General features: G+C 31.9%; 1 long non-coding RNA gene and 1 other non-coding gene across 2 annotated transcripts in view; both read left to right on the top strand.

The window, feature by feature from the left end:
- Positions 1–17,138, top strand: part of LOC117111190 — a 116,464-nt gene that overhangs the window by 84,854 nt on the left and 14,472 nt on the right. The window contains exon 10 of the long non-coding RNA XR_004445835.1: positions 3,502–3,573. This is a non-coding gene — a long non-coding RNA (uncharacterized LOC117111190). The remainder of the gene's footprint in view (positions 1–3,501; positions 3,574–17,138) is intronic.
- Positions 4,086–4,158, top strand: Trnat-agu. Its single transcript has one exon. It is a non-coding gene; the product is annotated as a tRNA-Thr (tRNA).

The following is a 17,138-nucleotide window of genomic DNA, read 5'->3' as shown; positions in this document are numbered from 1 at the left end:
TATCTGCTCAAGGTTTCTAACATTTGATGATCATATCTCAATCATGAAGGAATAACATGCTGATAAATAATTAACAATGTTTTTTTTTTATTTCTAAAGTGATAGTGACGTGTTCGAGTGAAACCCATATCAACGTTACATATTTTGTGCTAATAGAGACAAGAGATTCATCAATTTAATCTTGAATATCTTATTTTTTTAATATCCAATAAGAAGTACAGCATGCCAATTACAAGATGGGTGATGCTTCGTAAACATGTAATAATTACTTCCTTATTATTTAGTAATAAAAATTACATTTTTAATGTCATATCATTACTTTAAAATAGAGTTAATTCAATATGAAACAAGTCCCACATTTAAAAATCAATGCTTACAGTGGCGACCCATTTTCACCTTGCATATAATATTAATTGAATGTTATGTTTGCGTTGTTTTATATGGAAAATAAAAGTTTATGTGAAGTATATAAACAAAGAATTTGAATTGTTTTTCTTGTTGAGAAAAATATCCTGGTGTTTCACTAAACACTCATCGAGAATAAGTACAGTTACATTCCCCCCCCCCCCCCATCCCAAAAACAAAACAAAAAAACACACACATGGCTGTATTGCTGTAATTCAAATGTTAAGATAGATGATTTTCAATCTCAAGGAAATAAAAGCAGGAAGTAAGAAGTTCTACCAAACTGAGCCTAGTTTCCATAACATTTGTACACTGTCGCTACAGTGTTTTCATTACACTGTTTAGCTGCCTCCGCCGACCCATCTTGGCAGGCTCCCTGATATGACTGACCAATCCATGTCGCTCACAGCTGTAGGCAATAGTTTGTAGCAATTTTATGCAAACCATGCTGAAGTTGGCATTTGTTGAATTTCATCTCAGTACTTTCAAGGGTCCTATTCAGATATCATATCTGCTGTTTTTAAAGATGTAGAATAGGCCTATATTGTGCAAGACATTAATTTGTTCAGTAATGATATATCAATAATGATACATTAGTAATGATGATTTATGATGATGTTATAACAAAATAATAATTATACTAGTAATATTAAGTGAATTATATTTTGGAGTTGACTTACATTTTCTCGAAAAGACTGATATACACATCTAGATGTGTATAAGAGACAGTATATATACAACAAATGCTGATACAGTGTAATTGTTTTATTGTTCCATTACGCATAGGCTATTATGTGCCTCAATCAATCAGTACAATTCTGCTTAGTGTTGTACTCATGACTGCAGAACAACTTAAAGTGCATTAAATCTCCATATAGGGTGGACCTACATCATATCTGATGCGGGTTCAAGCAGCTATAAAAGATGCTAATACAAATTTCCATCAACAATCTTGAGAATGCTCATGTAAATGTTCACGGGATTGCGATGGAATTTGTGTTTGCGATAGGAATCGTGATAGGAATCGCAATGGACACTGTAACAGGACTTCAAGCATCTACACAGATTCAGGAAACAGTAAGCATACAAGTTGTCAGAGAGGCTATACAACTATTTTAATCAGGGCAATGTGGTTGGATTGTTTAGTGGTATGTACTTTTTAACGTCTCCCGTCAAAGCTTGTTGTCAAATATACATTTTGTCCTATTTCATTTGGGAAATATTTTTGACAGAATTAGGTCGGATCAATTACAGAAATGAAAGATCGTTTGATTGATTGATTGTCAGTGATGTACTTGTAAATCAGCAACATAAAGCAGATATGACAGGGATCAAATGATGAAGTCAAGAAAGCAAAATGCATTAGCTAGAGAAGCCTGACAACATTTTTTTCTACGACATCAAATTGCATACGTCTGCTTATAGGGACGTGCTTCACTTCACTCATCACCGAGTTCAAATTGAACAGCGGCAACAAATATAGTTTTTCAGGTTGTAGATTTTTCCTCTTCTTTATTGTAACTGTTACCAGGTCGGTTCTTGACAAATATTGTGCATGGTTTGAGCTGAGGAAAAAAAAATAGGTTTGATATTTTATGAGGTCGTTACTCCTTTGCCCTCTTAATTTCCAGTCCACTTCTTCTAGGACCATTTGTGAAATGTTCATGTCTATGTGTTCACTGTGTTACTTTGTTTACCAGTTTATAACTAGCCCTATCTATTTGTGAGCTGATTCCGGCTCTCATTTCTGAAATTCCATTCGTAGCAGTTCTTTACTTCTAGTGGTGCCTAGGGTGCCTTCATTGGGAAGAAAAACATTTTTATTTAATGGAGCTTACAAATCCTGACGAAAATTGATTAAATTAAAAAAAAAAGTCTTTCATATATTTTAATTGTTGGACCTACTTTTGACTGCCACTAATAATACTGTTAATCTTGAATAAAAGCACAATGGGCTTAATCTCAAGATGAAAGCCCATCACAAAAAGAAGCCCCACTCTTCAGTTTGCAGAAGTAATCTCGAAAAGAAGCCCATCTGGAAATGAATCCCATGGGCATCTAATCAAGGTAGTATGGGCTTCTTTTCGAGATAGTACTTACATTCAGACCTGCGTCATCTTTGATGATTATGATAGCATGTCAGTATTATTTTATTACGCTAGCATGATTCAAATTAAAAAATACAACAGAATTTTAAAATCCATATTTGGAATGTGTTGTATAGTAGCAATTCCACATGCTTACAGCATTCATTTGGAAAAGAAACCCCCTTTTTAGTTTGCAAAACTAATCATGAAAAGAAGCCCATTTCAAAAAGAAATCTATCAAAGGGTCATAAAAAAGAAGCTCAGGGCTTCTATTAGAGATTTTATGGTATGCTATAAAACTGTCTAAATCTTATTTGTATCAATAACACTTATTTAGTATACAAAAGCTTTGTAGATAGTTTTTTTAATTGTCATATTCGACACAATGCTGTTTATTCTGATATCTATTTTTTAACAACCAGATTTAATTGAATTGAAGTTAGCATTGCCACAAGCTGTGAAAGAATAGTCACTTCAAGTATCATATAATAAGAAAATTTCTTATCATTTGCATATTTTTCATGCATTATTCATAAGTTCTCATGTATTATTCATATTTTTCATGTATCATTTTCTTTAACACTGGTGGCAACCTATATTTTCAGGTTTTGTAGGTGCTTTATAATTCTTTATAATGCATATTTAGCAAACGTATGTCTAACACATGAGTAACAATTATCAGTTCAAGGCATGAGGCTATATTTTCTCATGTACTTGACAGAAAGTTTGTACAGTGTGTCACTTAAATAGATAGAAAGCTTCCTTCATTTTACCTCAAGAAGTGCACTGTATATTGAAGCTTGTGTCTCCTCGATAAATGTTCACACTCGTCGGTAAAGTGCTGTCTGTTACTGTAGATCAGTACTCAAAAGACTAATATACCTACTCCTATTATTCCCCATTAATGTCAGCCAAACATGAGACTACAAATAATGGGAATGATTTTAGCCTTGTTTGTGGTAATTATCGTAGAGTGATGACTTTTCTTCTTTTATTTTACTTCAAATAGGAAATCCGGCTGCATATCCTATCCTCTAATGTCGCTCAACTTCATGAAGTGGACATGGAAACCAATTTGCAGGTACTATAAATTTTAATTGAGATACGTAGACATGTTATTTTTCATTGATGTCTGATTTCAAATGTTACTTTCAGTACGCATTTTATTATTTGTGTATAAAGATGCAATAGTTCTGAATTTGACACCATTTCAGCAGAATAGCAAACCTAGGAGCTTAATAGTGTTTGAATTCTATTGTGAGCCAACCGCCCTAAAATGCTATTGAATGTTTTTTGTTGTTCTTTATCAATGCTGTGCAAGAAAAGACACTGTTTTATTCACTGTAGTGCCAAAATAATACTAATACAGTATGAAAGGTGTTTGCCTTTGATGTGTTATCATACTGAATGCTCAGTACTTTCGCAAATGCTTGCGAAAAAAAAAATCTTGCAATTAAATCAGGTGGGAATCAAAACCCACAACCTCCAGATGACTAGACCACCAAATGGATGAATCCGATCCTCAAGTGCAGCGAGAACTGCAACGTTATTCCGATACTTTGAGATCGGATTCATCACTGGCCACCTAGCGCAAGCTCGGTGGACGAGTGGTTAAGACACCAGACTAGTAATTTGGAGGTCGTGGGTTCGATTCCCACCTGAGTCACTTGCGAGATTTTTTTGTTGTTGCAAGCATTTGGGAACGTACTGAGCATTCAGTACGATAACAGGTCTGATAGAGCACATCTTTTGTATTATTTCTCCTGATGCAAGAAAACATCGGAATAGTACAATATAAAACCAGTAATTTTACAAACAGATTTAATCATAGTATAAAATGAAACCAAATGTGCAACCCAGAAAATATATCACCCCAGTTTGTTTAGCATTTCATAAGAGCACATCATCAGTCAAATAATCAATTGCTTATGTTTATTTCAGTTTATATCCTCTTTGCATTTAAACATGAAAAAAGATATACTTCCGAAATGATTGACTGTTGGAAAAGAGAATGAAAATTGATTGTTATTGAAAATAGGATATTTACACTCAATTAACCTCTGTAAGTAATTGATACACAGATGTGATAAGAATGTCACATTACTTCCCATTATCCGGTATTATTATCCGGCACTCTCTATTTGTTTGATTCACGGCACCCATGGTTTCAGGCTAATCTAAGGTTGATGTAAACTATCGTTCAGTAGTCTTTGCATGTATGAAGCTTCCAAATTGTTACGTGCAGTGAAATATTGACGGCTTTTTACTTATTAGAAAGAGTAGCAAACAAGCTGATTATATACGCTGCTAAATGTTTACTTATTCTACATCTACTTGTAGTGTTATCATTTATTGGTATAACCACAAAGGAATTTAATGTAAGAGAATGACTATTATAATGCATAGCTGTCCACAACTCAATAGCATTAGTTATAAAGGTGATAAAAATATCAAAGTAATTAAAATAAAATAAATAATAATAAATTTATGTAATATTTTCAGTCCAACAATTTTAATGTCTAGATTGCTGCTATATCTATATTTTTAAATTGTATTCTTTGTGTTATATAAATAACCTCAAATCTTTATAAATAATACATATAAAGCCCTTTTAAAATTTCAACTACTAAAATTGAATCAGAATCTGAATTTGAACCTAATATCAAATCATAATAAGTATGATAAAATTTTAAAAGAAAACTGATGTAAAGTTAGTTAAAAGCAATGTAAAAATAATAAATTAAATAAATTAAACATTTTAATGCTTAAAACACCATGAAAACTGCCATGATCAAAATAAACAAGACAATGAACCAGGAAACAAGATTCAATTAACTGAAGCTGCTTGAAGTGTCTATAAAGTACAAAATCCATCAATAATATATATTAACTTACATCATTGCTATTCAAATATGAAGCCTATAACAGCTGCCTTAGGGGGCCCATAAGATTATGATATTACAAACAGCATATGAAATGTATATTGTCAACATACAAATAAAATTAATACAATTATACACATGTAAAATATTTGTTTTTTGTATGGATGTCTTGGCCAGCATAATTATAATTTTATCTTGTATTAAAGTATAAGTAGAGGGTGTAATTTTATGGCTATTTTCTAGTATGTTGTTTATTTTGTTGTTCAAAATTACACAAGAGCAGTTGTTAGGTATACAAATATCGTCATTCCTATAATTTTTCATATTCCTGATTCTATCTCCTCTAAAGTTTTCTCAATTTTCTCATTCCATGTACTTGAGCCAATTTTTATTTCAACTACCATGTACCATGACTCATTCTTTTAATGGTTTTTGAGAGTATTTTTCATTGTTAGCTTTGTATGGATATTGTATTTTGATTAAATATTTCGACATTTCTGAGTTTACTTTCCCTACTTTAAATTGATTGCCAATCAAAAGTAGAGTAACATACGCAACTAAGTAATTTATGAAGAAAAAACATCCGACATAAGGTTTTCAATCAAACGTTGATAGGGATTAAAATAATGTAAGAAAAACATGCAACATTCGTGGCCTTGAGGGAAAAAAAATCTTATTGCAGTTTTATTCAAAATCACATCAACATGACAAGGATTTATCTAGTGAAATTTAATTTAGGTTTCCTGTTGAAAAAAAAGGTTGAGAGGTTAGGCCTACTGTTACTATACCTAGTAACAAATGATTGAGGCTTTAAATGGCTAATAAAGCCATCACACCCAAAACACATCAATTTTAAAATCAAAACCTAAGAATACTCATCAAAATTTTTTATCTACGGGGATTCTTTAAGACTACAAATTTGTACTCATTCCTCTTTTCACTACAAAAGATATATTTAATTAAATATCAGTATATAATTATAAATTATAAAAGTACCTGTTTAGAATTTTAATACAAATTTAATATTTGGATTGATATATGGCATTTATTCAATCAAAATTCATAAAAACATAAAACATGGCAGTCAAAAGGCTGAATTGCAAATTATGTTAAATGAGCAAGCTTTACTAATAGTTAAAAAATAAAGGAAAATAACAGAAACCAAAAGAAGAAATCACTGCACAATCATTATAATAAAAGTATATGTTACATTATTTGGATATTATTTGATGTGTTATCTTGGAATAAGTCTCTCCTGGAAATAAGTCTATCCTGGAAATAAGTCTATCATGAATTTTATTGGGAAGTTGAAGTAAGCCTATATATTATTTATTTTATTTATTTCAACAATATTTAAAGAGAGTCAAAGGAATGCTAATATCCTGGGCCCTCATTAGTAAAAAATAAAACATCTACATTATAAATAAAAAATATATGAGAAATAGCTATGTAACATCTATGATTAATTGCCCTTTATGTTAGTTCCTTGTAATCATTTAATGAACAACTAAAAAAAAAAACAAGTAAACATGCTTTCTAAAGCACTTATAACATACAAGAATGTATCCGGTCTGTGGTAAAATCTCATAATGATGTTAACTTCTTACCATCAAGGTGAAATTCATAACTTTATTTCCTGATTTAATCATTTTATTTACGAGTTTAAATTTTAATTGGGCCTTTATCAATTTATTCTTTACTTTAAAACAATTTTATTCTAACTAAAAGAACTCAAAATATATTTAATATTTTTATATAAAAAAATATAAATATAAAATACATATACAAAGCAGAAATATACAAACATCAAGAATCAATCTCAAAATAATACCAAAAATATATGTAATTGAGATTAAGCATATGAAGTATTTTATTCATAGTGAAGATATCAAAAGAAAAAGTAATTCATATTTGGATAGGATAGAGGTCACCGCTTGACCTGTGAGCAGATAAATGTTTTATTTTGTAATGAATATAATGACGTATGACTATCATTTTGATGTCAGATATTTTTTTGTTGTAGTCCAGAGACTTCAAAAAATCGTAAGTTAAAACGCAATATAAATTTGAATTGTTTACTGTTATCTTGGGAGGTAGCCGAAGATGGTTCATGTTTGGCCTTTTCAAAACACTAGTTGATACATTTCAATTGCTTTAATGTATGTGATTACGATCTCATGGTCTGACACGGGCAACAGACGGCAATTTGACTGACACCAGGGGGACCGTGTTAACCAAGCAAAGCTTAACTACAGAACTTTGATCTAAATTAAACGTTGCGTGTTTCGTGAGGTTTCTGATCCTGTCACTCAGCTTGTCGTTTTTGGTATGGCGTTCACTTCCTTCTTATTGCCAACGTTGATAGTAATTGGTGAATTAAGAATGGCAGTTTTGAAATTCTACCTTGGCTATCGTGTATAATTGTCAACTCTCGTTCGCGATCATTTTGTTTGATGTTGCTTTCAGGTTTTTTTTTTATGACGATACCAGATTTGCTACCCAGAAAAGGGGCCAATAGTACCCCTATCTCATATCCTATTACAACTCAAGTTATTTATAAACTCCCCAGCTTCTGTCTGGCATTACCTCAAAGCTTTGAACAGTTAAAATAACATTTTAAAATGAATTGGTATAAATAATCTTCATTGTCATATATACTGTATATGGTATATACATTTATTGCACTCTTTCGACCATAGGTCATCATCAGGTACTGGAAAAATTGATGGAACAAGATTATATAGATATAGATTCATCTAAAAAAAGCAAAGGTTAAATATTATAATTTAATTTATTTTTAGGATATCTGCCGTCATTGGCACAAGGTAATATTTGATTTAACCTTTTCTAATGTGATTTGTGGCTTTTAAATTATTAAGTAATGTTAACAAGTTTTTATTTCTAAATGTCTTCGCTACAACAATGAAGGTAAACGGTAATGATGATGTCATACCACAGTGCCTAATCAATCAAAAAAATGATTGTATAATCTTTTTCACAATGAACGTAATAGTAATGGTGTTATTTTGATAGCACCCGATCAATCAAAAAATATTTCTTAAATGATGAGAAAACGAATGGTAATCAGAAAATCTTGTATAGAATATAATATGTTAAAATAAATAATGTAAAAATTTGTACAAGTTGTGCCAGAGCTGTTGTTGAATGATTAATGATAATATTAATAAATTGGTTAATTAACAATTAATAATAATAATGTAATGATGATTTTACTTTTACTTTCATATCCTGAAAAATAATTTTTTTTAAATTTTATAAGAAAAATATTCATAAAAAGAATAACATTTTCCAAATTTCTAATTCTTAATATTGTGGTCCTTAAAGATTAAACCTTGTTAGAATTAAATTTATCACATAAATAATCCTTACACACTTGGTAAAATATACAAAAGTAAGAAAGAAATATTTTGTTCTACATATACAAGAACAACACTTTGAAAACATAATCACAGGGCCTGGAATATTAAAACCTGTTTTGGGTCTCATTTACACTTAAGCAAAATACCTTATGTACTAATACTGGACTAGCTTTGATTAGCGAAAAGGCAAGAAATTTAAATCGTCAGCCTCTAGTCTCGCCCAGTCTCCGTGGAGGTAGTTTTGGGCTGGCTTGATGTCGGCACTATGTTAGTGTTAATGCTATCTGACTTGAGGCAGGCACACATATTACACTTCATGATCGTGTGATTACCGCACACGACAAACGATCAGTAATTTTCATCGTCCAGTTCCGTGGATTGCATTGCAAGTAATGTGGAGTGCTGGCTCAGTTTTGTAAAGTATAAACATAATATTCAATTGGGATGCCTGGAGGCAAGAATTTTTTTTATAAGTGTGATTTGCACCATAGAAAGATGATGTACTTTTCTCATTATTCTAATGTGGCTTGCCATCCCCAACTGGCATCAGTGACCAATAAATGAAAATTCTTTATTCTCCACATTCTTTAAAATGATAGGTCATTCACTGGAATCTACTATAATTGCCAAAGTTGCGAGTAACAGTATGGTTTCTCTGTAGTAAGTTTTTGGAATGACAAGTCTCAAATATTATAAGACCCTTAAACTGCATTTGGTAATGAGTTTTGAGTTGCTTGTAATCTCAAAGCTCCGATGAGGGCAGTAAAATAGAGGCAGTAGAGTATATTGGCCCTAAAGGCCGCCCATATAAAAAAAGGTCTCTTAATTAATGAGCTGAGTTTTTTTAGGGCTCTTGAGGCAGTAGAGCCCTAAAAGCTGCCCATACAAAAAGGATCTATTAATCAATCAGATTAATCTATCAGTGTTTCTAGAGCTCCTCATCGGAGCTAAAAAACAAAATAATAATTTGGAAAATCTGCTACACTATTTAATTTTATTTGCTTTGAGATACCATGGTACTGATTTAAACAAGACCGGGCTTACAGTAATAGAATTTTGCTGGGGATGTGTGAAGCCAGGAAACCGTGACATTTAAGTGTCATGTTTGGTCGACTTAGACTCTTGAGATCTAGCTATTCATGTCACCCTGGAAAGCCCCAGGGAGGATTAAGACCCCAGGGAGTGGTGAAACCCAGAGCAACAATCTTTTTCTATCCTAGCCTCCCTCCTCAGCTGCCACACACAAATTGATGAGGTAGCATTTAAAGTTCATTTTTTAGAGTAATGGCTCATTAAAAGTTTGTCAAAAAATTAATGAATAAGACTAGAAATATAAAAAAATATTGACCTAATTTTAAAAATTGGCAATAACACAATTTTGTGACTTTAATTGCTCTGAAGAGTTAGTTCCACCATTTGACACCCCAAGAAATGGGAAAAAGAACATGACTCCAGTACAGGAAATCTCCAATAATAACATTACATCACAACACAAAGAGTCAAGCAAAAAAAGATGCACATTGAAAAGACAAGGCCAAAAGGTTAAAAAAATCAGAGCAGTGTTGACATTGATGAGATTGGTAGTATGCCAACTTGGTCTAAAAAGTCATTTTTTCCTTCAAAATGTCATAATGGATTTTTTTCTATATTTCTTGAATGTATGGTAATATTCAATTGTGTGTATTGTTTAATCAAAATCTGCTTCAAAATGCCACATTTCTTGATAATAAGGAACAACTATCAAATATGTCTATATGTTTTTATTCAGCAATACAGTATTTAATTATATTTTGCTATAGAAAGTTGAGGTTATCTGGAACTGCAATGATTACTTGTTTGCAATAGTACAGTAGTGTATTAATGGTAAACAAAGCCTGCCCTCTATAGCATAAGGAAGTTTTTGTAGAAGTATCTCTAGTGTATTATAGTATTAAAACAAAAATATTAAAGTAAATATCCATGTGTACCCTAGTTCAAGGTCTGTTTCAGAATCCTACCAAGTAAACAGTTTATAGAGGGCACGTTATAAGTAGGGAATGAAGATCATATGCCATTATCTATATTTTTTGAAATGGATATACTCACTGAAGTTATCTAGAATAATCTGTTCTTTCAAGTTGTATTTTATAATAATAATTGGTTTTCACTTGTTGCACTCTATTTAATTATATTCTTGTTAGTTGATACTAAATAATTAATAATAGTAAATAACTTTTGTTTTTGAACTCACTTGTTCCTATACCTTTGTTCTTGTGCCAATATATAGGCAAATGTTAAGCAATGAATTGAAATTATCATTATCAAATGTATTGTGTGTTTTCTTTAATGATAGGAAGGGAAACACAATAAAAAAAAAAAGAAGGAAGCTGGCTGTAGAAATGAGGTGATTTTCTAACCTAAGTATTTTGCTAGCATACTGCCCATGGAGTATCTGTATGTACACACATATTCTCTTGTATATTTGAAACACTGTGGTATACTTGAAATCAAAACATGATACTTGGTTGTACAGATCCTCCTTCCTGTCCTGAAATACCAGACAGACATTATGTTGAACATTAATTTGGATTTCATTTCGTCAATCAACGATTGTCGTCTGACCAACTTTTATTCAGTGATGCTAAAATGCTGTGCGTCAAAAGTCAGAGGACCGCTAGTTTATTAGGTTGAGCTGTCAGCCTAGTTTCATGTGCCGTTGTGTGCAACATGCTTAAATTCCAACTGCTGTAACTAATTTTGTTTCTTGTGAAGTCTGAACCTCCTGTAAATCAAGTTCCTCTCGTAATATTCATTAATATATTTTCAATGACACATTCTTAGTTTTCTTGTTCTTTTTATTTCATTGGTGTCTTCACCAGTAATTACAAACCTACATGTTTATGTTTGAAATGACATTCACCAATTTCCTTTATTTAACTAAATATGATAATAATTACACATATTTATAAAAGGAAAACTTTTTCATTGGAAGGTAAAAAGTAGTGATTCGAGATTATGTATTTGTTTTTTGGAATAAGGGGTGTCGGGGTAGTTAAAAAATATTAGTAACTGCTACAAAATCAACTAAAATTGTTTTCTTGTTTCACTTTTTCATTTATAAAGCATATAAAAAATAACATATTTTGTTATGGCTTCAGTCTCATTTTTTACATTCTTTCAATCAAGTTATATCTATACGTGCTAAAGTTAAATTTTTTTGTATTTTCTCTCTGTCAGTCAAACTTAATTAAAACATAACCTGTCAAGATATCGGAATAAAAATTATCGAAACATTTCAAAAATTGAGGGAAGTCTTTTATGACATCAATGAGTTTGGAATGTAATGAAAGTTGTATATGAATATAGTACTTGACATGTACTTATAATTCTCCTTAGAATTATGACAACTTGTCAGGCATCTTAGACTTCAATAGGATTATAAAAACAAGCTTTTGACTGAAACGTTCCCCTGTCAACTCATTGAGTTACTCTAATGAAGACATCAAAAAACTTGATCGCAATTTCACTCTGCTCTAATCCCACAACCTTGAAATGATACGAAGATCAAAACGCTATCACACTCCCTTGCCATATCTCCTGCTTAATATCCCGTCTCGAGGGAGAGAATTAAGAGTCCGATTCGCCCTGGAATATTCCCATGAGGCTGTGAGGAGTCAATCTGGGGGGATTTTTTTTTCTGTTGGCTTTCGAACCAAGTATGTTGAAATACTAACATTGATATGTCAGTCATCATAGCAGCTAGGCCTAGGTATCTTCTAACATTCAAGTGATGTGCTGAAGGGATGCTTAGGAGACTAGGGTGCCCTCTCACCTGTCTTGATAAATGAATCATAACTGGCCTAGCTCAAACATGTGACATGACATGAGATGGATACATGTTGCTTTTTTGCCTTATTTTTTCCTTCCTTTTTCAATTGATGTTGTATGTGTTCTTTAAATGTGACAGCGATTTACTTTGCATGTTTTGTAATCTTACAATGTTTATGATCTGCTTGATTTTCACAATGCTGTTGTAGGCCAACTTGCAGACTGTACTAATCCTTCGCTTTCTAGTATGTAGTTACAGTATGTGATAAACTTGAATAATATTTAAATTGTTTTCTGTGTAATTTACAAGATACTATATGAATATAAAACTCTTATGTGATGCAGGTTTCCATTTTTTCGTAGTATAACAAATCCAGATATAAATTTTCTTTAAAAAAGTTATATTAGCCCTCAAATAAAAATTTAGGAAAAAATATTTTCCTTATCAATTCCTTGGTTCAAATATTTGTTTTTATCTATAATTGTATGTATGAGCTCTTTTTATTAATAAGTGTCATCATCATCCTCATCATTATCCTCATCATCACCATCTTCATCTTTTCATCATCGTTCTCATTATCCTCTTCATCATCATCACCATCATCATCATCAGCATCATCATCATCATCATCATCATCATCATCTTTATCATTATCATCATTATTATCATCACCATCTTCTTCATTGTCATCTTCGTCATCATACTCTTCATCAGTGTAAACCTCCCACGTTCTGAATCTTTTTACTGATATAGATTGTACCAACGAGGAAGTCGTTAGGTTCACCTGTCTACAATGCACTTCACTTCACCCAGACCTGTGCCATTTCCTTAATTACACCGCCCCATAAACACGCACAAATATGCCTATTAGGACATTAGGAGGTACAATATGTTACTTCATCCCAGGTGTTACAAGTATCAAAGTAGTTTCCACGGTAATGTATGAATCTGAACTCGATGATGCTTTTATGTAATCCAGAATTTGATGATCTGTTTATGAAACCCCCGACCAATGAGATCTTGAAGCAAGCTATCAAACGACGAAACATTCCGCCATTACAGCATTATTAAATACGTACATTAGTATTATCACCACTGACAACAACTTTAATACCATCAATATTATTCGTAAAAGCTGTCTCTTATACACATCTAGATGTGTATAAGAGACAGGTATATAATTACTGATGTGATCTAATACTAATAGATACCTTACACCTCATCACAGTTAAACGTCATGCTTAGTAATTGCGGAAATATCAGTGACTCGTTTTGTCATTGGTTGGTATTTGCGTATGGGTCACAAGTTAACCCAGATGATCCTCAATCTCTGCTTATATATAATAACCAGTAAATTGCCATACAATTGACTCTGCGGATGAGGTCATATGTAGGCCTACTTTGATGTTTAACCTGTGAACCAGGGTTGTTATATAAGTGATGTTTTTGACTTGGCTTTTACTGAGGTGTCAAATTGTGAGTAATTTTTGGAGGGGCATACGCATCCATTAAGGGCCAGGGTTAGAATACAGACTTCAATCAGGGATAATAAAAATGTATGTTAACATCTCCTGCAAATTCATATTTGCATGTTTGAAATATTTTATTATCAGTTATTTCATGGAAGTCAGTGCCAATGGGTATCACTGTGTGTAGTAATATATAAAATTTAACAAAGAGAGTGTCAGTTCCGGCAATCTAGATGTACCATAATCATGGTGGGTGGTGGGACTAGGTCCCCCTCCCCCTTTATTTCAAATTCCTGGATCAGCCAATGTAGATCTCCCAGAAGTGACTTCTTCCAACTTGGGACCCCTGCGTAATGATTCTAAAAAAATATGTATATTTCGCGGAGATCTGGATCTGGTTAGATTATCTTTCTTAAAGTCTATTTTTATTTCACTGCGCATAGTGATACTCTTGCTGCTGACAACTAATAATTAATATGGTAAAACATGTTAAAGCATCATCAATTTGCAAGAGTTTGATATCTTCTTAGAGATTTTGCTTACTCGTGGGAATGAGAGAACTTCCGGGAGACTATCCAGACAAACTAGTAGCTCGCTAGTGTAACTCTTAAAAGGCAATCATATTTTATTTTGCTCATGGTCGTGACAGTCTATCTGAAAACAGAGTCGGTATATCGTGACGTCAGTACCCTTCAATCAGGCCATATGAGAATATGCATACAGGGAATGGCCCGACACCAATAATATGTAAAAAGTAACATTAAAACTGAGAAAAAAGTGATGTAAAAGCAGTGCTTGGAGGTTTTTGGAAGCTCACTGGAAACACCAAAGTGTGGGTGCGGCCCTCTGTGTTAAATCAAAAATTCACTTTGGCCCTCCAACCAATTTTTATACCCACCACTGAGTTAGGAGATTATTGTATGTAAACCATTTTCAAACTAAGTGCAGATGGAATTGTACATGTGTTAAGCATCAATCAGGAGTAAATTATTTGTACTTAATTGTTCACAAGATATTTTCTAAGCAGTCAGTAGAATACAATTGAGTTTAATGAACCTTAGATTGGTGTATGTACTCAAGTAGGTATATTTAAAGTGCAAGAGTATTGAATTACAAATGATATAAACAAGTTTTTTACTATACTTTAGTTATGTTAATTCAGTAATCAATATTGTTATAATTAATTCATTAATAAGGCCGATTAATAATCATAAAAAAGTTATCCCTGTTTTTTGGCAAAGGGAGGGGTGGAGGCTCCCTCTTTTTTATAATGTATAATCTATAATAATTACCAGTGGATTCATAGTGTTGAGTGTCAAATTCAATGTAAAAACCGTAAAAGTTTAGGATCCTTTTCTCATTTATGCAGTTAACAAAAGAATTTGAACAAAAAAAAAGCAAAAAAAAAAAAACTAAACCTATTTCTTTTTGACTTCACGAAACAGAACACCCAGAAAATTTAGAAATCAAAACATCTATTTAAGCTATGAGAAATTTTTACTTCTGGAAAACACTGGGGTAAATGGTATACAATGTGTACAAATTAGGTTAGGCATATGACTTACAATTCAAATAGAAATATATAATATAAAAGAAATACAAAATGTTATGTTTGTTTAAGTTTATAATAATAATAATAATAAAAACTTTATTTAGATACAGAAAAACTTGTTCACCACAATGGTGTTTTTCAACAAGGCTGTAAAGGCATTGTAAAACTCAACAAAATAGTAATTAAAACAAAAAGGTAGAAATAGACTAATTACAAAAGAAAATCACATTAAGGCCTACTGAAAAAAAACTTAACTACATTAACTAAACTGAATTTATTAAATACACTTACATCATTAACTATAATACTTTTAACTGATTTTTATCTGTTATAAGACCATTATTTATAGAAAATAATCAGTATTAACATTTAATAAGGAAATATAAATGAATGATTTCATTTCAGTCAGTTCATAATTCTGAAATGATATTTCAGCTTCATTTCAGTATTAGTAACATTGAACTTTATACAGATAGAATTCAATGATCTGCTTCTTGTAATGAAACACCATGGTTACCAAATCATTAACACCATTAAACGGTACATTAAAAACCAAACGACAAATTAACCAAATTAATAACAAAGATTTGTATAATACACATTTCGATTTGAAGATTCTGAAGGCGCTTATTCGTACAAGAAGACTATTTTGCAGTTTATATTTCTATTAAAACTAATTTTATGGTTTATTTTGTAGAATTAAATTAGATCATTAAGAGAAGTAAACACATGTCTCAGTAGCAGATTTTGATCCAGATGGTTAATGGTGTGTTTTCCCTATTGTAACTACTGTAATAAAAATTTTCCTTACTTTTTCCAATATTAAAACTATGCCATGCCTCTTTTTACCTCTCCAACTTCTTTCTCCTGGTTTCAAATTCAGGTTGTAATTTTAAAGACTACTCTTGTTCCTCAAAACTTGCTTAATTTGATTTTTAGCTATTTTAAAAAAATTTAATTCAACTATGTGTTTGTTAGATGAGTTTTAGTAGAAGTGAATTAATTTGAGTTTTAAAAGTTTATAAATATTTGAATATTGGACACGCAAACATCTAGGTAAATTGTCTTGGCAACAATATTGATGAACTTGTTGATGGTATAGTTTATAATTGATTAGTCTAAAAACAGTCTTTGACCAACATAATATGGGATTATTGAGTGAATTCATGCCTAGCAAAGATTTTTTAACATGTTTTGCGGCAAACCATCTTTCATCGCGCCATTGATTGGAATGCAGCCGATTGACTCATAGATCGAGCGAACAATCGGTAGCGACATGATGCAAGAGATATGTGTGCTCACACTTCATCCATTTTCGAACAAGGCCCATGCAATGATGGACATATCCTTGCTGTAAGCTCATCAATGTCAGTCATTCTTACCTACAACTATATATGGACATGGCTTGCTTGGCACTTTGTCAATCAGCAAGAGTTTGAGTGACATTATCTCTTAAAGACGTAAGGGAAACCTAGGTCAATAGGATTACTTACTGACTTAATGCGTGTCATAAAAAAATTCATCAGAATCTGCAGTAAGTTTGGGGTAGGGGGAT

Source organism: Anneissia japonica, unplaced genomic scaffold (assembly GCF_011630105.1).
Source record: "Anneissia japonica isolate Jap-2015-1 unplaced genomic scaffold, ASM1163010v1 scaffold288008_len1385354_cov213, whole genome shotgun sequence".
Lineage (NCBI taxonomy): Eukaryota > Metazoa > Echinodermata > Crinoidea > Comatulida > Comatulidae > Anneissia > Anneissia japonica.
Note: the sequence above shows the minus strand (reverse complement) of the source record. Positions and strands in the feature narration are given on the sequence as shown.